The sequence below is a fragment of the Neomonachus schauinslandi genome, chromosome 9 (assembly GCF_002201575.2).
Source record: "Neomonachus schauinslandi chromosome 9, ASM220157v2, whole genome shotgun sequence".
Taxonomy (NCBI): domain Eukaryota; kingdom Metazoa; phylum Chordata; class Mammalia; order Carnivora; family Phocidae; genus Neomonachus; species Neomonachus schauinslandi.
This window is the reverse complement of record NC_058411.1, coordinates 105,379,076-105,399,691: the sequence shown is the minus strand read 5'-3', so window position 1 is coordinate 105,399,691 and position 20,616 is coordinate 105,379,076. Positions and strand designations below refer to the sequence as shown.

The 20,616-nt window shown below is 50.0% G+C and overlaps 1 protein-coding gene across 3 annotated transcripts in view; it reads right to left on the bottom strand.

The window, feature by feature from the left end:
- SMAD3 (SMAD family member 3) overlaps window positions 1–20,616 on the bottom strand; it is a 110,517-nt gene that overhangs the window by 25,665 nt on the left and 64,236 nt on the right. The window lies entirely within an intron of this gene.

Here is a 20,616-nt window from a genome sequence, read left to right as displayed (position 1 = left end):
CTGGAACATTTACAAACTATTATAAAAAAAACACTTAGAGGGGTGCCTGGGTGGCTCAGTTGGTTAAGCGTGTTACTCCTGATTTCGGCTCAGGTCATGATCTCATAGGTTGTGGGATCCAGCCCCCTGTCTGATGGGTTTCTCACTCTCCCTTTGCCCCTCCCCCCCACCCCGCCCTCTCTCTCCACTTCTCAAAAACAAAAACCCAGAAAAACCTCTTGGAAATAAAATAATAATAATACATAGATAATATATAATAAGTTAAAAATTCTAGAGAGACCTGAGGTTTTCAACTATATACATGATCTATCAATTAAGTTTTTAAAAATCAAGGGAAGCCCAGTAACCAAGGCAGTGTGGTAACGGCAAAACCACTGAGAAACATACCAGTGGAGCCTAACGGAGCCCAGAAATAGTCACGTGTATAAGGACAGCTGATGTTCAACAAAGGACCAAAGACAGTTTAGTAGAGAGAGGATTGTCTGTTCAACAACAGTGCCAGGACGACCGGATATCCATATGCAAGACAAATGACGTTCAACCTACACCTTGCACCCTATACAAAAATTAATGGAAATGGGTCCTAATACAGAGCCTGAAACTACAACTACAGGAAGGAATCTTTGTGGCCTTGGGCTGGGAACACGTGGCTGAGATACCGCGACATCAGAAACACATTCTGCTAAACAAGAAAGTTGACCAACTGGACTTTCATCAAAATGTAAGCTCCTCGTCTTTGAATAACATCGTTGAGAGAATAAAAAGCCACAGGTTGGGAGAAAATATCTGCAAAGCCTCCATCTGATAAAGGACCTGCTTCTGGAATATATCAAGAACCCCGAAAACTCAGTATTAAGAAAACAAACAACCCAACTATAAAAACAAAAACAAAAAAACAGGTAAAGGATTTGAACAGACGTGCCACAAAAAGATATAAAAATGGTAAATGAGGCACATGAAGTGACGCTCGACACCACTAGTCATCAGGGATGTGCAAATTGAAACCACAATGAGACACCACTTCATAATTGCTCGGACGGCTACAATTAAGGACCGTGCCACACTCTGGTGAGGGCAGGGAGTGCCTCAAACTTCAGACGTTGCTGGTGGGCACATGTAATAGTATAACTACTTCGGAAAAACAGTTTGGGAGTTCAAAACCTAAACCTCCCAGATGATCCACCCATTCCACTAGGTGCTTCCCCAAGAGAAGTGAAAGCATCTGTCCATTAGAAGACTTGTGTATGAACGTTCATAGCAGCTTTACCAGTAACAGCCCCGAACTGGAAATTACTCCCTGTTTCTCAACAGGTGAATGGACAAGTGGGATATATCCACGCAAAGGAACACTACTCAGCAGTAAAAACGAATGACCTATCGACAGACACAACATGGATGAATCTAAAAACAGTTACGCCGAGAGAAAGAAGTCAGACAGGATTCTGTTTCTGTCACACTACGGAGTAACTTAAAGGAAAAAGGCAAACACCTCTAGAGTGGCAGAAAGCAGATCAGTGGCTGCCTGGGGGTGGGGTGAAGGATTGGCGGGGGACAGATTAGGAGTTAAAGGCTATGTAGACTATTTCCACAGCCTGGGTGGCTTCGCGGGTGTAGACAGATGGCAACATTTCTCAAACTGTTCACTTTAAATAGCAGTTTGTTGTATGTTGATTACACCATTATTCAAAAAAAAAAAAAAAAAAAAAGGCAAGAGCTTTGGGGCTTTGGACTCGGATAAACCTGGATTCAAAGACTGACCGTGCTCGAGAACTGTATAAACTTCATCAAATTGCCTCAGGTCTTGGTCTTCATTTTTTACCATCTGAAATGTAAGCCCCTTCATTCGATTGCTGGAAAGACCCGTGGATCCTCGGTGCAGAAAGCCTTTGGCAGAGTTAGAAACAGTCAATGTGTCCTACTGTCAACTATTATTTATGGCTCATTATTTCCTCCATCACCGGGACAGCGCCTGGCAAAGCAGGGTGCACAGAAACACCAGCCCCCTCCCAAGGCTTGTGAGGACAGTACAGCAGTATGTCCAAGACGCCAGGCTCCTCGCCTGGATCACACAGCAGTCTGCATCGGGCTGCCGCTAGAGACTAGCCTTCTCGGCTGCCAGGCTGGGCCCCGATGGCAGGGAGGCGGTCACGCTCTCCAGCCCACGAGCACGTGACCACCAGCCTGGCTTGGCAGGATTTTCCAGAAGTCATCTGGTCCATGCCCCTGCTTCGGGGCCATTCACCACTTCTCGTGCATCGGCAGCTACTCCTCTTGGTTCAGAGTCTGGGCTGCCCGGAGCCAGCCCTGGCGATGTTCCTTCTCCCTCATTCCCTCCCTCCGTCCCACTCGAAATCCTCACCGATGCTTACCACAGTCGGAATAGGGAATCAGGAGTTTCAGCCGCTGGATCTAATTTAGCTGATGTGTCCAGTACACACCCTCCTAAGCTCACAGGGCACCGGGCCCATGTGAAGTAAACCCAATAAATAGGTCTTAATTCTGAGCCGATGTTACCATGAACATGCTCTGTTGCAGAAGAGGGTCTATTTATGGCCTGCTCTGCTCCCTGACCCAGCCCTTCCTTGTAGCCCAAAACCAGTGGCTGGGGCTGACAGCACAGTCCCAGGAACAGGCCTCTGGGCCTCCTCCCCGTTTATGATGGAGATCTCTTCCCACACCCAGTGGCTTCCTGATGAGAGACCTCCAAGTCTTTCTCCAGCAACCCTCTCCAGCTCCTCTGACAGAGATTTAATCCTTAAATATATTCTTCACCAACCGAACCATTTCCTGTGGCAGGAAATTAGGTTTCCTCCCATTGGCTCCAAGTGGGACCCGTGAAGTGTCCCAAAATGGTGGCGGGAGCCACAGCCAAGGATGTGGACATGCCAGAGCCCAGAGCCGACAGTAAGGTAGAGCCGGCCAGAGCGCTCCCGGGCGACGGGGTGGGGCTGGGCCCACCGCCTGCCACAGGCCATTCACATCCTCCATTACCAGTGATCTGTGACCCACAGCCATCTGGGGGCCGGCATGAAGTACCGGAGGATTTGGACACGGGGGTCCGGCAGAAGACTGGAAGCAGAGCATGTAAGTTCCAGAAACACGCCAAGATCTATTCAGCATGAGCCATGAGCCAGTGAAGTAAACGTGAGAATACAAAATATGGCAACACCCCAGTCTACCCTGCCTCCACCTAGCTCAGAACTGAAGGTGCTTGCCCAAGTCCTATAACTGCGCAAGGCGGGCCCGGGATTCAAACCCAGGCCAGCACTGAGAAGTAGAGAGAAGGGAGGGTAAACAGGGCTTTTTCTGCTGTCCCACGCTGCATGCTTATCAGGGAAACGGACCTCTTACCAACCAGCAAATACTGACCGAACACCTCCCACAGGCCAGGCAGGAGTCGAAGAAGTGAACAAAAAGGAAATTCGTTAACGCTATCCTATTTTGGTCAAAACCAATTTTATTTAACACACACAATACTGACCTTTCTAGCTCCTTTCAGAGATAAGCTCTCTTTCTTGACTTGCCTACTGAGTAGAGATAGTAACACAAGTGACAGAAGTTACTACTACTAGTACATGCCAGGCACCGTGTTGGTCTCTCGATGACCGTGGCAGGTTGAATTCGTCACCTTCTCTGCATGCTTGCCCTTAGCTGGATGGCTCCCCTGCTTCTCCTAATATGGGAAAGTGTACTTCCTAGGCTTTTGACTTCAGGCTAGGCTACGGACTAGCTATGGCCCAGGGAACGTGAGCAAAAAGGTCAAGAGTCACTGTGTGTTTCTGCTTATCCTCTTGCACCTCACTTCGAGAAGAGCTTCCCCCAGAGAAGCTGCTGCCCCTCCACCTGGGCCCAGGATCTAACACAGGGGGAGCAGAATATGCCAAACCTGCACCAGGCGTCAAGCCCAGGTGAGCCACAGAAGCCCGAGTCAGCACCAAAATGGCTGTTTTAAGCTGCTGAGCTTTTGGAGTGTTTGTTACTCACCACTAGCTGACTGATACACCACCACGGGTCTTCCAGATAAACCTGCAAGTATCATTATTATCACATCCTGATATCGCACTGTCAAGGTTTCCCAAATTTGCTGAGGCCCCTGGGTTAATATAAAGTGAAGTCAGATGATATGATGCTCTTCTCCTTAACTCTAAATGGAGCATCACGGCTACTTCCTGACCTTGAAGAGGACACAGAGATAAGACTTAACCATTTCAGAAGGACTTAGTTTTTGCTTGTGGAGGAACACCTACCTACAGGCTTTCAGAGTTGATTTGTATTAAACGGGAACTTACCACATTTTCTCAACTACTGCTCATTTTTTGAAGTGGTTCAACTAGCACATTAACCCAAAACCCAAACCTTTGGCATCCACTTTACCTCAATTTATTCTCTACCTTTATGTTTCCCCCCTAATATCTGCTATATCTTAGTGTAAGAGAAAGGGGTTATTTCCCATCTTGGGGTTACCAGTTAATACCACAAACCCACACCCACACTTCCCTGAACACAGGTGCTGCAGCTGATAGGTTGGGTCCGTGTGCTCTGAATGTGGGCTGTATTCCCCTCCCACGCTGTGGGATGAGGCCTCACCTCCCTCCCTTGAACAACGATCAAGCCAGCCCCTATCTATGGGTCCACTCATGTGCAATAAAACTTTCACACAACACTTTATTGAGCTTTGCAGTCTATGTGGGTTTTCTTTTTGTTTTGTTTTCCTGGTACAAAATAAAAGCAAGGCTTGCTTGAGTAACTTCAGGTTTGGGTTAGGTGCTCACTCAGCAGACCATCTAAGAAGGCAGAAAGAATTCTGAGACTTCACAAGGCGCCAAGCACTGGTTCCGTTCAGGCTTTGGGCCAGAGTGGTCTGCCTGACAGCCCTCACTCTCTGCTGCCCCTTACCGTGCCAACATCAGAACGTGCCTTCCTCCCTTCCGTGCCACGGATGGCCCAGGAATGATGTGATAGAGTAGCAAACGTGAAAAGCCCAGAAAACACTCCTGCTGAGAGGGTCAACGGATCTGGGGGTTCACCCAGGATCCATTCCCTTTGGTAAACACAGCTAAAACCAAAGCATCCTTTGCTCTGGGCAGAATTTCTGCCTGGCCGGGAGGGGGGGTTTGTGCCCAGTCTCCTGGCTGTGGGGGACAAACCACAGAGGCCTGGCATTCAGGGAACAAAGTGTCCTGGGTCAGCTGAAGCTCTGGTTCAGTCAATGTCTGCTGGAAAACCCACTGTGGAGAACTACCCATGGCGGGGGCTTGAGAGTAATCTTGTCCAATCCCTTCCTCTGGTGGCTGAGGAAACAGAATGATGGATTGAGCACCTCCAGGCCACCCAGCATATGAACACAGAGTGAGGAGGTAGCTCCCCCCAAGCAGGGTTTCCCTGGAGCCAGGCTCCCCCCTAATGTGCTGATGAAGTCCGTAACATGTACGAGTCCGCTTTCCCACCTTGGGAATCCCAGTACGCTGAAATGTGGTCTTTTTGTTGTACTGCATCTGAAGGGGCCCGACGGTCTCCCTTTCCGGGAGGACTCACATTCAAACACGGGACTGAGCCATGGCTGACTCTGGGGAAGGACGTAGGCTCCACCTCTTGTCCTGCTGCAACTTGCGGACGCTTGAAATTACACAAACATAAAAAAGTTACAAACAAAAATAATCGAGCTGTCCACTGAATACACTGTTACCAGACACTTGCAAAGTTGTCTTGGGTGGTTGGAGTTTAAAGGGAAAAACAAAAAAAAAATATTTCCGACATCAGCCTGTTCTTGTCATTTGGTGCCATCAAGAAGGAAGCTGGTGAAGTGTGTGCTGGGGTAGGTTCTGGATAACTGAGGTTTCGTTATGAGCTCTGCCACATGGACCACATGCTCTCGCCCAGTTTCATGTGTTCTCAGCAAGTTCTGAAAGTAGAAGCCCGTTTTTTAATGTTCCAGTTTAGATTGGCCTGGGAGGAGCTCAATGCAGGATTTCACAACCCTTCATACCACTTCCACCAAGAACAACTCAATTTCCATCGGAACTTGCAAATGGATAATGGCTGGTGCTTCAAGCTGCCAAATTTGGTGACAGCCCCATAAAGGCCCAGGCCCAGGCCCCCTGTGCCTCCTCCTCTTTACTCCTCTGCCCCATATGTAGGGGCCCCCCTCTACCTGCTAGCCTTCTGGGGCAGGCTGCTCAGGTCCAAGACGAGGACTCCAGACAGATGAGCCCTGAGAGTGAGCCCTAGAGGTTGAAAGAGCCTCCTGGGCAGACCCTCAAGGGAGGAACACCTCATCCTGCGTCTGCAAGGGGCTGGACCTGATGGGAAACACATGAAGATCACGGGGGACCTCAGGGCTTCCTTCCTCCCCAGGGGCCAGGTTGCATACTTCCTGGGGAAAAAACCAGAAGGCTGGTGTGTGGAGAAAGCTCAGCTTAATTATGATCATCTGTAAAGCACACATAGACCAAGAACTTTTCCACATGCGGCTATAAAGCGAGCCCCACTGCTGATCAACCTCAGCTCTGATTCTTTGGGGGGAGAGAGAGAGAGAGAGAGAGAGAGAGAGTGTGTGTGTGTGTGTGTGTGTGTCAGGGGGCGGGACTGTTCTCTGTACTGTAGGGTGTTTGGCAGCATTCCTGGCCTCTGCCCGTAGATGCCACTCCCAATCCCAACTGTGATAACCAACAGTGTCTCCAGACATTGCCCCATGCCCCTTGGGGGCAAATTCACTCCCCTGGGTCCCTGGAGAACCTGTGGGTTAAGGAAGTTCTCCAGCACAGGTCAGGGGTGAGGGACAGAAGCAATCTTTACCTCCGAGCAGGTGTCTCCCTGCTACTTCTTCCTCATTATCTCACTGGATACAGGGGTCCTGTGCGGTGGGGTATCCTCACTCTTACTTTACAGGTAAAAGATTCATGTGATGTTGGGGGGGCTTGCCCAGAGCAGCAAAAAGCAGTGCCTGGCCTTGAATCTGGGTGTCACACCCCAAACCCAGTTCCCCATGATCTCAAAACGCAGTGTTCACTGTATTAGAATTGTCAGATTCTCCTTGGGCCCTCGTCAGACAACTGTCCTTGTCCCCTCCCTTCCCCCATGCAAAGAAAGCCGTTAAATCTCAGAGGAGGAGAAGGAGGAGGAGGAGGAGGAGGTTGCTTTTGAAATCTTTCTATTTAACAGCTTTGGTGTTTGAAAACTTTTTTTTTTTCTTCCAAGCACCAGCTTGATGGGGGCTGCTTTTCCTTGAGTATCAGCAGGATCAGAGAGACTTTAGGTCATAGATGGAAGACACCAGAGATCAGGGTTGGTCTCTGGTTACTGGAAGAAGTGGAAAGAAGAGTTCCCAAGCTTCACAGAAGTTTCTGGATGGCCATTTCACTCTGCCAGTTAACATTCACTCAGAGTAGAATTAAGCCTGAAGATCATTTGTTTATTTTTAAAGAGATCACTCAGGATACTCACAGCCCTTAGCACTGTTTTGATGGGCTTACGGCAAAAAGCACACTTCAGCCCAGCTTTTAGTACAACACCCACCCCCAAAGCTCACCTCATAAAATACAGGGAGCTTGAACTGGAATCCTAAATCCAGGTGTGTTTAGAAACCTCCTCCTCATTCTACTGGGCGCTCCTGGCCTCGGGCCTCCTAGAGCCCTGCTGTGCCGCAGGGCCGTTCACATGACCAACACTTAGAGGCTCGGTTTCCAAACTGCTTTTGGGAAATGGATGGATTTGTATTTTCAATTCAGGGGAAAACAAAATAAAATGCCAGGCTATACCCACAAGGCAGAAGCAACCAGAACAGAAAGGATTCCTTCGCTCTGACAATGGGATGCTCTAGGTGGGGAAACAAAAATGAGCAGTTAGGGAAAGAAATGTTTTTACTAGTCTCAAAAGTCTAACCTTGGAGGGAAAGACAAACAGAAAAGAAAAAAGAGAACTATTAGAGAATTATCTTGGCTTGGGCTCTTTTCTCTGCAGAAGGTAGGGTGGGGAAGGGGGCTGAAATACAGATCTTGACCTTCTGCTAATAAATGCCTTAAGACTGAGAAATATCGGGGCGCCTGGGTGGCTCAGTCAGTGAAGCATCTGACTCTTGGTTTCGGCTCAGGTCAAGATCTCAGGGTCCTGAGATGGAACCCCATGGTGGGCTCCCTGCTCAGCAGGGAGATTGCTTCTCCTTCTGCCACCCTCCCCTGCCCCCCATGCTCCCACACACTCTCTCAAAAAAAAAAAAAAAAAAAAAAAGACTGAGAAATATCTTTGCTCCTTAAAAAATAAAAAGGGCAGGGTACCAGAAAGTCACCTCCCCTGACAACTGCTATTTCTCTTATCTGCCAGTGAACTTCAATATTAGCTCACTTCACTAAACAAACAATTCTTATTACAGGACTCTTAGTCATTCTGTTTTTCACTTTCTTCCACAAAGCAGAAACCAGTAAGGTCTGAGTATCCTCTCTAGGCTGTCTTTTCCCAGACCCGGTTCCCAGCCTCCCACCTCCTGCCCCATCAGGTTTGCATGAATAGAGCACCGTGAATCACTTCCTGTGGGCAGACTGCACGTTTAGGGGTGGGATTTTCTTTTCTTCTTCTTTTTTTTTTTGGAGAAGATTCTCACAGACATTTGGGGTTAAACAAGTGGAACCAGGTGATGGTGATGATAACTGGCTGCCTTGTCCTATCAAAACACATCAAAGTTTCCAAAGACTTATAGAAAATGTCAGGCTGGTGTTTGTGTCTAGGGCATGGGGGGGGAGTGCAGAGGTGAAGAGGGCAAATAAGGAGGTTTTGTGTTAATTGCACAGTTTTGACTTCCTTAATTAATTAAGAGAGGCCCCAAAGCCTTTAGAATCCTCATACCTTTCAGGTCAGCCACTGTCGGGGAGCTGGAAGTAAGGGGCGGGGTAGGAGCAATGATCACATTTCTAGAAAAAGTCAGTTTAAGGACCGTGAGATTAAATAGTTACCTTTGTATGTAGAAAACACAGCATTTGCAGGCCGCCAGTCTCTGACCTTCCCCAAACGCTCTCCTCCTTTCTGGAACACTGCTTTACAGGCTTACATAAGCAGTTTCCATCTAACCGGTAACAAAGGATGGGTGTCCGTACATTCTGGGCATCGGTATCTTGAGGACAGTTAAGCAACCAATTAGCATTCCTTTCTGTCTAAGGGGACAGACTTCCTATTGTACCTTAACAAAAGGTTCTGGATCATTGGGGGCAATTTCACCGAAGACAGCAAGAACCCCTAAGGTCAGGATGATAAGAATTCCCAGTCAACAAGGGAGGACTTCCGAGAGCCAGGCACGCACTTATAATGTCCAAGTGGCAACAATGTGCCACGAGATGGCTCTTGGCTGAAAGCTGCATCCCAGGCAGGAACACAGGCTCCCAGGTGAGGCTCCCTCCGTTGGGTCCTGGGCACTTACCACTCTCGCCATACTCAGCCCACCCAGTCCGAGCCAAGATTTGCACGGGACCCACCCATGCACCCACCCCCTCGTCAGACCCCCGTCTGCAGACAGACAGAGGTTTTGAGGCCTGATCTATAGGGACAGAAATTCAAAGTGCTTAACCCATCGGAGCAGCAAAAGTAACCCATTGCAGGCACAGCATGTGAACCCGGGGCCTCTGCGTCCCTGAGCCAGAAATCTGCAGCCAGTGGCCACATGCCACTGTGACATCTGGGTCCGGAGACCCTCTTCGGCCCTCTGACCAGCCTCATTATGCCTCTAGCTCAAAACGTAGCCCGTTCTGTGGCTCCTTCTGCAGAATGCCCTCTCCCTGACCTCCTCCCTCGAAGTCACAGTCCCCGCCGTCCCATGTTCACCTGACTCATCAGCACCTAGCACCAATGGCCTGGTGGATGAAGTAACTTCCAGGTGTTTCTGGCTTCCCCTCCCAACTAAGACAGGAGCTCCTTGAGGGCAAGGAGACCCAACTTAGCTTTCCCTGCAGGCCGGACGGAGCCCAGGGCTTGCATATTACATTGGCTCACAAGGTAGGTCACGGCAGTGGAATTGTTCATCTGTGCATCCACAAGCAGAAGATGCGGGAAACAAAAACCTCAGGCCGCACCCCACCCAGCCTTATGAACCCGATCAAGACACCAAGCCTCAGAGTGCAGGGATCCATAGCGGCACATGACTGCCAGAGACCCAGTCTCAGAAACGTTCTCTAAGCCATCAGCTGCTCTTGAGAGGCGCAGGTCGAACTGCAAGGGAGGACAAGGAATGACGACCATGGGTGCCAGTTATGCTGAAGCAGCCTGTGGGAAAGTGCGAGAAGCTAACATGCAGTTACTGAGTGAGGAAGTTCCTCCCACTTCACCTGCCGCACCAGAGAGCGACGAGGTCATCTGTGGCTGACTGTAGGCAGTCATGAGTTAGAAGGCTTTGCACTACATTTCCTTAACAAATATTTGTTGAATGCGGATTTTACCAGCCTTAGATGTCCCAGAAGAGAAAGCACGCGGACCCCTAGGGTGGGAGGCGGTGGGGACTGGGGCGTTTGCAGCCATGCTGCCAAATAAGCTAGAACGCGATGGGGTCCATCGACCTCTGGTGGCCCCCTGCTTTCTAAGCACCGACACCCCACAGACCCGCGGCATGCACTCACTCGCAGCGGAAAGTAGCTTCAAGGTGGCCGTGCCTGAACTTGCCATTCCTTTACCTCCTCGAGGCACGCAGGCCTTGGACGAACCACAGCTGAATCACCAATGGAAGCAGAGTAAATGTGCGATCAAGAATGAGGACTCCCACCAAAATGCCTTTCTTCTCTACCAGAAGTGGGACCCCCAGGGGAGAGGGTGAGACTTTGACTCTTTCTGCAAGGGGGGAAGCAAAACGGACAAGAAACCCCCAGGGTCAGAGCAGTACAGTGGGCCTGGGCAGTCACAGCTGTGATGTGATAGGAAGGAATTAAGTGGCTATCCACCAATGTCCTGAGAGGAAAGGTGGCTTCAAAGGAGAAAGGTGAGGGAGCCGTGGTGTGGTGAGTATGAGGGGCTGCAGAGGGGCTCACGTCTGGGGCTGGCCTGGGTGGAGTGCGACCTGGACACGGGAGTGTCCTGTGCTATCTTCCAGGCTCAGGAACCACAGGACCGTGGAGCTGAGGGTGAGGGGTGGGGAAGGCTCTAGGGGTCAGCCACTTCACAGCCAGCACCGCCCCCCCCCCCCCGGCTCCCCCACACACGAGGACACCGAGGATCGGGAGGGGACAGTCTCTGAGCCAAAGCCCGTGTCTTTCTTCTAGTTTAGGAATCCATGAACTCTCTGGGACCCAAAATGGAAATCACAGCTGCGGGCTGACAAAGCAGCTAATTCCACAACAAAGGGCAGGGCGCCCACCCAGAGCAGGGAGGCTAGCTGTGCAGGGGGGCTGCATTCTCGCCCTTCTCACCCTCCACAGTCCAGCTGGGGGGCCCCCACAGCCAGCATTTCAAGTCAGCCGGGGCCCATCACCCTGGGCTCTGGAAATGTCTCCAGGTCTCTCCTCCTTCCTTGGCAGGACACCCCCTGCCATGGGGCCTGGATTGTTTGGTAACAATAGAGGGGACATTAAACAGGAGATGAATGAAGACGGGAAGTGAATCACTGACATCTCAAACAGGCTCCTTGGAAGGAGCAGGGCAGAGGGAGGGGCCGCAGGAGCCCGGGGCTACTCCCGGGGCCTCATGGGGGCGGGGGGGGGGGGAAGGTTCCTGGGAGTTCTCTTCTTGCCCCACAGTAGGGTGCCCTCACCCTCTGCCTGCCTGTGACCAGGGAGCTGCTTCAGGCATCAAGTTCCTGAATCACCCTCTTGAGGGACCCCAGTGTTCTCTGTCCCCTCCATCAGGCAGAAGGAGGGGAATAAAGCTGGGTCTCCACACACCGACCCCACTTCATCCCCACACCCCTTAAAAAATCTGAACCTGAGAAGAGGTGGCTGCCGGCTCTCCCAGCAGGGGGAATGGGCTGGGCTCAGAGCATTAATTACGTAAATGGGAATGTTCCACACACACACACACACACACACACACACACACACACACACACACACAATGACTGAGCATGAATTCAGAGCATTAATTACATAAATGGGAATGTTCTACACACACACACACACACACACACTGACTGAGCATGAATTCAGATTGCATCTAAGCGTCTGAAGGAAATGTCTTCTCCTGCCCTTCCCCTTCACCTCCCTTGACCCCTGGGTCTGCCCTGATTCCCACCCAGCCCTGTGCCATGCCACAGCCACCCCCCAGCACCATCTCTCACCTCCAGGCCTCACCTCCACACACTGACCACCTGCCCTGGGCCTGAAGAGCACCTTTCCAGTCTAGTCTCTGCCAGGATCCTGCCCTGTTTTAAGAGTGTGGGCAGGTTGTGCATATGCATGCTCACTGTTACTCTGAGCAACCACAGGGAAAGGGCTCCATCAGCCAGTCTGTGTTTGCTGAGGGCCTACTTTGTGCAAGGCACCTGGTGAGTGCCTCAGTTTTCTTAATTGTGCAAAGGATCCAGAACTAATGGACCAAACCAGAAAACATTTAAGCTTCTGTGTGCAAGAAGAGCAGGGGAAAGGGCACTCCACAGTTTGGGCAAATCTGCCCTAATTTTTGTTTTCCAGGCATTTTTTTTTTCCATTTCATTTCATTTTGCTTTTCCCACCCCTGCCTCACCATCATGAAAGCAACATCGACCAGTTGCTTTCTATAAGCAAGTTCTGTGCTGAGCACTTTATATGTATACACTTTAATCCCACTTTCCAAAAGACACTGAAGTTCAGAGAGGTTAAGATTCTCCCACAAGGTCACACAGCAAGCAAGAGAACAGAATTAAACTCTCAACTCCAAACATGAAAGCCCAGGGTCTGCCCACTGTGTCCTGTTGTTGGTCTGCACATCTACTTGCCTTGAAGGGGGACAGGCAGAAACAGGATGACACTGGGAAATAGGACCTGGATTCCAACTCTGGCTCCTCTCTGAAGCCTGCATGATCCTAGGCCAGTTTCCTGGGAGAAAGGGGCAATCCAGGAAGACTGTCAAGGGGTTCATGTGAGAGGCTACACGTAGGTTTTGCCTACGCTAAATGCTACACAAACTTAGGATGTCACCTATCACCTTTCACTCGTGTGCCAGAAAATACTCCCCAACGAGGCTGATCCTCCACCCCTGAATTTTTAACTTATTCCTGGAACGAGTTGGTGACAGGCTCAGGAGACTGTAAGATACAAGAACATTCTAGAAACATCATCTGGGGACAATTTATGTGGCTTTTTCTTTTTTTTTAATAGTACGAGCAGCTTTCAGCACAGGCTGAGAGATTAATAACTTCCTTCCCAAGTCTCCCAAATTTTGCCAAGTGTTCCTAAAACTCCTACCCTCACAGATTCAGGTCTTAGGCAGTTGTCTGGGTCCCCCAAGTCCCAGTTCCACTACTGGGGACTACATGTCAGTTATTCCCACTCTCTGAGCCTCAGCACTCATCTGCAAAATGGGGTCACTGCTCTGACAATCTGTGATTGTTACTAAGAGGCTCACTGGCTTTTCACACACACAGACGACCCCTCAGTGAAATTCTCCCAAAAGAAATGACAAAGAGAGCACACTTCCAACTCCCCAGAAACACTGTTCTGCTCCAGCACCTGTTGGGGGCTGCCCAAATGCCCAAACAAGGTTGTGCTGGGGGAACACAGCTGCCATGGTGCACTCCCACCCCCACGAGGGCCGGCGGCTCTGTGAGGATGAGGGAATCCCGGAATGGACTTCCTGCCCGCACTCCACCCCCTCTCACACACGCGATGCTCTGGGCAGGAACCACGGAGTTGCAGAAATCACAAATGCCCGACCACAGAAGAACTGAGGGCAGGGAAGGCCTCTCCACTGTAAAGTTCTATAGAGCTAGAAGACGAGGTCAGGCCCTTAGAAGACCGTGGAAGGCAACTCTTCAACCTTTCTGCAAATCTGGCCCAGTCCCGAGGCTGCAAGCACGGCGGGCCCACCACACATAGGATGTGTGGCCACTAACTGTTGATGGGACCTCAAAAGCGAGGCCGCTCCTGGCCGTGACATGAAGTCCTTCTGTGCTCTCCAATTCCCGCTCCGTCATCACTAAATCCTGACAGGGTTAGTGAATTAAGCGAAAATTCAGGGCCAAAGGAATTCCGTACAAATACTTGGAATTTCCAAAGCATACTTAATACGACAATACTCCTCCATCAGAAACTTGAAAAACAAAAACAAAACACAAGCATACACATTATTATCCTTTACTTCTGATAGTCTTAGCTGAATTTCTTTGCTTATTCAAACATTAAGATCAAAACTCCTGTTTTCATCTGTACAATGAAATATCACCTGGCCGTATAAGGGAATTCACGCTTGTGACAGGCAAAAACACGGAGGAATCTGAAAATAACGATGCTATGTGAAAGAAAGCAGACCCCTCCCCAAGAAACGAGTACATCTCATACGATTCCATCAGTTAAAATTTTAGGAAATTAAAAGTAATGTACAGTGACAGAAAGATCGGTGATCGCCTCGGGCGATCTATAAAAGTGTGACAGCCATACACGCTAAAGATCTCACAGAGAAAGGAGTTATGGCCTATCTGCTACTTCAGTGTCTCAACTACTCCATTACTCTAGTGCAAACGCATGCAGATTCCTTAGTTGATGTGAAAAGTACCACTCTGGGCTGACACTGCTCCTAACAACTGTTCACCAATGGAAAGCCCCGAAGGGCACCAAATTTCAGGTTGGCATTAGAGAATCGGTCGTACCCAGAGACCCTCGCCCCTTCTGCAGGGGTGTGGGGGCTGGGGCCCAGAGACCTGGCTGTTCTGCCTGGAGGTCTGGTCTGGCCAGGAACCATCCGGTGGGTAAAGGGACGTGCCAGGGAGAATGAGCAGGTTGTTGAGGCGCAGGAGAAGACTGCTGGGTGTGCCAGATGCTGAGCTCTCTCCTGCACATGGGTTCATGTCCCCAGGTTCCAGATCAACATGGCAAGCCCATCCGATGAGCCACATGGGCCCTTTCACGAGCGTCGCAAGGCTATTGTGTAAGCTCTCGCAAAAACTGCCTTTACAATTTAAAGTCCCTATAGCTTTGCTGTTATTTAGCACGGTGGTTTGCAAAGGTCTTCAGACGCCGGCGGCCTCTACATTCACTCAGGCCTCTGGACTCCCTTATCCCAGCCTCCTATTCCAAAACAAGCCAGATGTCTAATTCTCAGTCCACCAAGCAGCCTGAGATTCGGGGGTTGGAGGGGTGCATATCAGGGAACATCATTTAGAAGCCTCTTATCTAGGACACGGAACAGAAAAAGAACTGAACATACTCAAGACTAACCCAGGGGGGTGGGGGGAAGCAAAAGTGGGGGGCAGCATTAACAAGGTGAAAATAGGGTGTCAGCAGTCCTGAAGGAAATGCCTTCCAACCCGTTGGGTGATTTGTCCTCAAATTCTGCAGAAAGACCTAATTTATTGCCAACCCAGCCCCGGGGTCGAGTGTTTCTAGTACAATTCCACGCAAACCATGGAGGCTCAGTAAACATTCACAGATGGTGATGAATTCCTACTTCTGGCCAAGGACACAGGGCAAAAAAACACCCCTAGCTATTAAACATTTGAATGCTGATCGTCCTGAAACAATGGGGAAAAAAGACACATGGAAGAATGAACACACAAAAGGAAATGAAAAAATCGAATAGGTTAGCACACAGGGTAAGAGAGCAGTGGAAGCTGATTACCTGGTCTAGGACCTGGCTTCTCACTGCCCAGCTGCGTGGCCTTGAGCAAGTTACTTAAGCTCTCTGTGCCTTAGTTGCCTCAGATTATCCTAGCAGTCGCTATTATCCCCAATTTGAAATTCACAGTGCAGGAGACTGGAAAATGCAAGTGATGTTTCCACAACACCAAGGGCAGACTCTCCAAGAGCTGCTACCTCTCCCCAACCCCCCACTCCCGGGCGAACAGTCTTTTTTCAGTCAGAGCTCAACTGTCTTTCTGGGGGGCTCCTGGCCACAAATTCATCTGTCAGGGGGTAGAAATAAGCCGGTACCTGCTGGGCATCCATCAGACATAAGAGCCACAAACCAGAACGGGGATGAGGTCCAGGAGTTTAGCGGGTATGCAGCAGGTAGTCTCAAGACATCAGACTTTCTGGCAATGAAAGGCCAGCTGAGAGGTCCTCTAACCCCACAAGCACAGGATGCAGAGCTCCGTTAGAAAGGTCCGCCATGTACAACACCGAACACGGTCTGTTCCTCAGTGACTTATGCCTCCCGGTCCTAGTACGACCTTCCAGGACCACGCAGAACAAGTGTCCCCTGGCTGGGATCCCTTTGCTCCAGCTTCTACATCTCCAGTTCTTTCCTTAGATGTGGACCCCCTCCTCCCGTGTTAAGTTCGCATTCATCCCGGTTCTAATCTCAGGGGGAGAGGCATGGAATCACAACAGTGCATGATACAGAGTCCATCGGCATGAGTAAGACACCGCTCATCCCCAAACATTAAACAGAGAATACAGCCTAACAGAGAAAGTGCTCTGAACATAACAGGTGCTCAATAAATATTTACTGTGCAAATGAAATGCTCAGTGGAAGCCAAGTCAAGCTCCTCTCCCCTCTTCCCCACCTCGCTTGTGGCCAATCTGGGCAATTTCCATAAGAAACTTCCCGTTGCCGGAATTCAGAGACACAGAAGACCGCCACCAGTTAATTGGTCTAGGCCGGAGGTCACAAACAGGCAGCAGCCTACAGATGTTGCGCTTGGCCTGCACCGTGTTTTTAAGATGTTTTCATTAGTTGCCATCTTTTCAAAGCTGGGAGGTTTCATATGAAAATGTAGATCTGGGGTATCTCTGGGGGGGAAAAAAAAATCAGAAGGTCTGGGAACGCTTGGCCACTGGCTGATGCTGGGTCACCAAAGCCCCCAGTGACTGGAAATGAAGGCTCCGTCCTGCTCCGTCTTGTCACGCCAGGCACCATTTCCTGCTCTCTGCCTGTCCTCCTGAGCACTGGAAGCATCACTCCTCATCAAACAAAATGGAACCTGGAAGGACAGCGACTGGCCTCTGCGGACCAACCACACGCCCGTTTGCTTGGGACAACTCCATTCACACCTACGGCGCTGGTGACATGAGTGACAGCATCCCCCTTCACTCCCAGAGGCCAGGCTGGGGTAGCAAGTTATACGGCTGCTCTGGGCCCTCCACCAGCTCCACACCAGTCTGGCTCACCTTGAGGATTCTGTACCCAGAGCCCTCGGAAGGAAGGCCACCTGCTCTCTGTACAGCTTCCTACCCTGAAGATTTCAAGCTTCCAGTGGAGTTCAGGCCACAAACCAGGCCACCTTCAAACCCCCTGCGGAGCTCACGCGGAGCTTCCTGATGGCTCTCTCGAGGCTGTGGCAGTGGTCAGCCCCACGGAGTGCCTCCCCTGGCCAGTGCCCTTGGGGTGGGCAGAGGTCAAGAAGAAGCATAGGAAGAAGACGGGAGAAAAGAGAAAGAAAGGAGTCTAATTACCAATCCCACCTCTGGAAACCATTCCTCTTGCCTGAAGTCAAAGGGAGAACTAAGGCCACCACACCATTCCCCCCCCACTTTCAGGAGTGGGGCACTAAAGAAGAAGAGAGGATGGTAGCTTTTATAAAGAGACAAGTCATCCATTCATATTTATTGTCCCTTCCAGAACCTTGCACCCTCTTGGATCAAACCCACTGACTTGTCAGGGCCAAGCGCACAGTTTACCCTGTGCCTGCAGACAGACAGGCCTCCCCAACCTTGAGTTGAGTGAAGTTGGGTCAGGGTTCAAAAAAAAAATTCTAGTTCCCCAACATTTTGGGGGCCTTTTAGTGTAGCCCGGGAGTACCTCGCTTTAGAAGGGATGCTTGACGAAGGCATTGGGACAGGAAAAGCAGGTAATGTGAGCTGCCTTTCATACCAAACACTAAGACCCAGCCAGCTGGGACCTGCTGGTGCTGCTGCATTCCTGAGGATTTCCTAATACACCTGAATTCCAGCCTGGGCTAACACGGAGGCTTTACATTTAACCCTAAAATCAAAGCATTCCCTGCCCCGTCTTTAAAGGGTTAAAGGCCAGGGCCTGAATGATTTCACTGAGGGAGAAAGCTAGCAGAACAGCCCCCTCCCCATAATAAATCTTGACATTTTATAGAAAAACCTGACATAACTAGATATCCTGGGGGCATGTGAGGCTTATTTTTCCCCCTAATGTGAGCAGACAGAAGAAAACCTGGTTCTTAAAGTCCTTAAGGTACAACGTGAATTTAGATTTAGAAGTTAGATCTTCTTTTCTTCTGAAGTGAGAATATCACAAGAATCTGTTTCCAGGCTTCCTTTGGTATCGGTCTCAGATAAGGCCAAGCCCACTCTACTGGGCGGTGGGAGAGCTCACAGAAGACACAATTTGTGTCTAAATGGGTTCCTGACACTTGGATCTCTCAAAGGTAACTCTGTAAATAGGCCCCGTGAGGGGCTTCTGCTTGGAAGTGGGCAATCGGCCACAGTTGTTTAAACACGGACTACACTTCCACAAAAAGGATAAAGAGAAAACACACCAAAAGAAATGATATGTTACATCTTTCCCGATCGAGTCAACCAACAGCTTTGATTTGGAGGGTTAATGGGATGGAGTTTTTAACCATCTTGCAAGGCAAGGGAGGAGTCGAGGGGTATTTATACATTCTCAGCTGGCTTTGGCCAGGGCTGCTTTTATTGATCTAGACAAACACAAATTATGATGCCTGACAGGACTTGTACACACAAATAGCCATCTGAAAACAGTCACAGGCCTAATTGAAGGAGACAGCAAAAAAAAAAAATCAAAGGACGGACAAATGGAGGAATAACAACAACAAAAAAACCCAAAAAACCCTGACCCACACAGCACCATTCTAACTGCCCGGAGAGGCTGGGGGGGAGGGGGGGGCGTTTCCTCTGAGGGGAGGTGAGTGTTTCCTTATGCAGAGGAGTTCGCTTCCCTTGGGTGCAATTGTCCCAGGGAGCCGCTCAGTGAGGCCATGACTGGAAAGAAGGAACAGCAACCCTGCCAGCAGGCTCCCCCGGCACAGTCTGCTGCAATGGCAGGCCTGGCCCTGATGTCATGCGGGGACCGGAACAGAGCAGAGGGCCGTGAGTAACAACTCGGCCTCACTCACCCAGGGGGTTTCCTACGGCAACGGTGGTTTCCTAACACCCCAAGCATCCACATCCCCACCCGGAGCAGGATGAAGCCTGAAGGTCTTCGACAGATCTCTGGCCAGCAACCCCGTGGACCAACCCCGGGACCAACCCCGTGGAGGCCAGCCCACACTGGAGAGCACACTGGTCCCCATCCACGGGGCTTCCCGGCCTGGCGGGCCCGGAGCTGCCCCTTCCAGGGTGTAGGCACCAAGTGAGAATTTGGGAGGTCACGGGGTGGAAGGCGGGGAATCTGACGACAGACAACACAGCCCTTCCTAGGAGAGGTCTGACTTCCCGAGAGCTCCCATTTTCTCTGTCACGAAGAAGAAAGCGCTAGCTCCCAGAAAGGAGAAATCCGAGGAGAGAATCGTACTTCACAAGCTTGTTCCAGACTCGTGAAGAAGCAAGACATTTTGACCCATCATTCTGGTCCCCACGGGCATTGTGGCCAGATTACCAAGAAAAATGTGACTGGACAGAAATCACCCCAAACAAAACTGGTAATGGCTAATATCACACACCCGAAACATTTGCTGGAGATAAAAAGTGGATTGAAGAAGCCTATCTTGTTGGTCACAATGAAAAACTGCAAAATCCACCCAGGGAAAAAAACAAAGCTCAGAGAAAAAAAGCTCAACATAAAAGTCAAAGTAGCTAAAACTGCAGGTAGTGAAAGTCATTGACTAAAAACTGATGAAAAAAATTCAATAACTCAAATCATGAAACATTTTCCCCAGGAAAATTGGACTTGGTGGCAAAACAAAACAAAACAAGAAAGAAAGAAAAAGAAAGAGAGAGAAAATCCAAAATGGCATACATTAAAATCAGTACCAATAAGAGAGCAAACAAAAAGAGAAGAAAGTTTTGTTGTGAAATGCACATGGAAACGAACGGATGCTAATGAAAATAATTTCAGCTTAAACAAACAAAAGGAAGAATTTTGGCACAGTTTCACTGTGGTACACACAAAAGGGCTAAGATATTAAAGTGACTTGCAGTCAGTTGAAAATGGTAAAACGAGAAATGTCAGAGACCTTTTCAGGAGAGATGTCAAAGGTCCAAGCCCAGGAGAGCGCCTCCTAGTTTCCCTGAAGAGGAAGCAGGACCCCTCCCTCCCCTCTGGTGGGCACTTGTCACCGTGCCTGGATGGGGGAGCCACGGACCACCATGCTGGAGGATTAGACCCCAGCATGAAGAGTAGACATGGTAGCAAAAACGCCTTCAGCCACCAGGAGATGGCTTTCTGGTCCCAGCAGTGCACTGACCTGACCCTGGGCGGGTGACTAGCTCTCTCATCTTGGGGACACACACACAGGCTGAGGGCCTGCTGGCTAGGAAACCCTAAGAGACTATGGGGCTGGCCCCCCTTGGAAGGCCCAGTGACTTCCAGTTCTCCATACTGGGGAGAGGTTGGGGGGTACCTCTGTTGGGGTGGAGCTCACGGTAG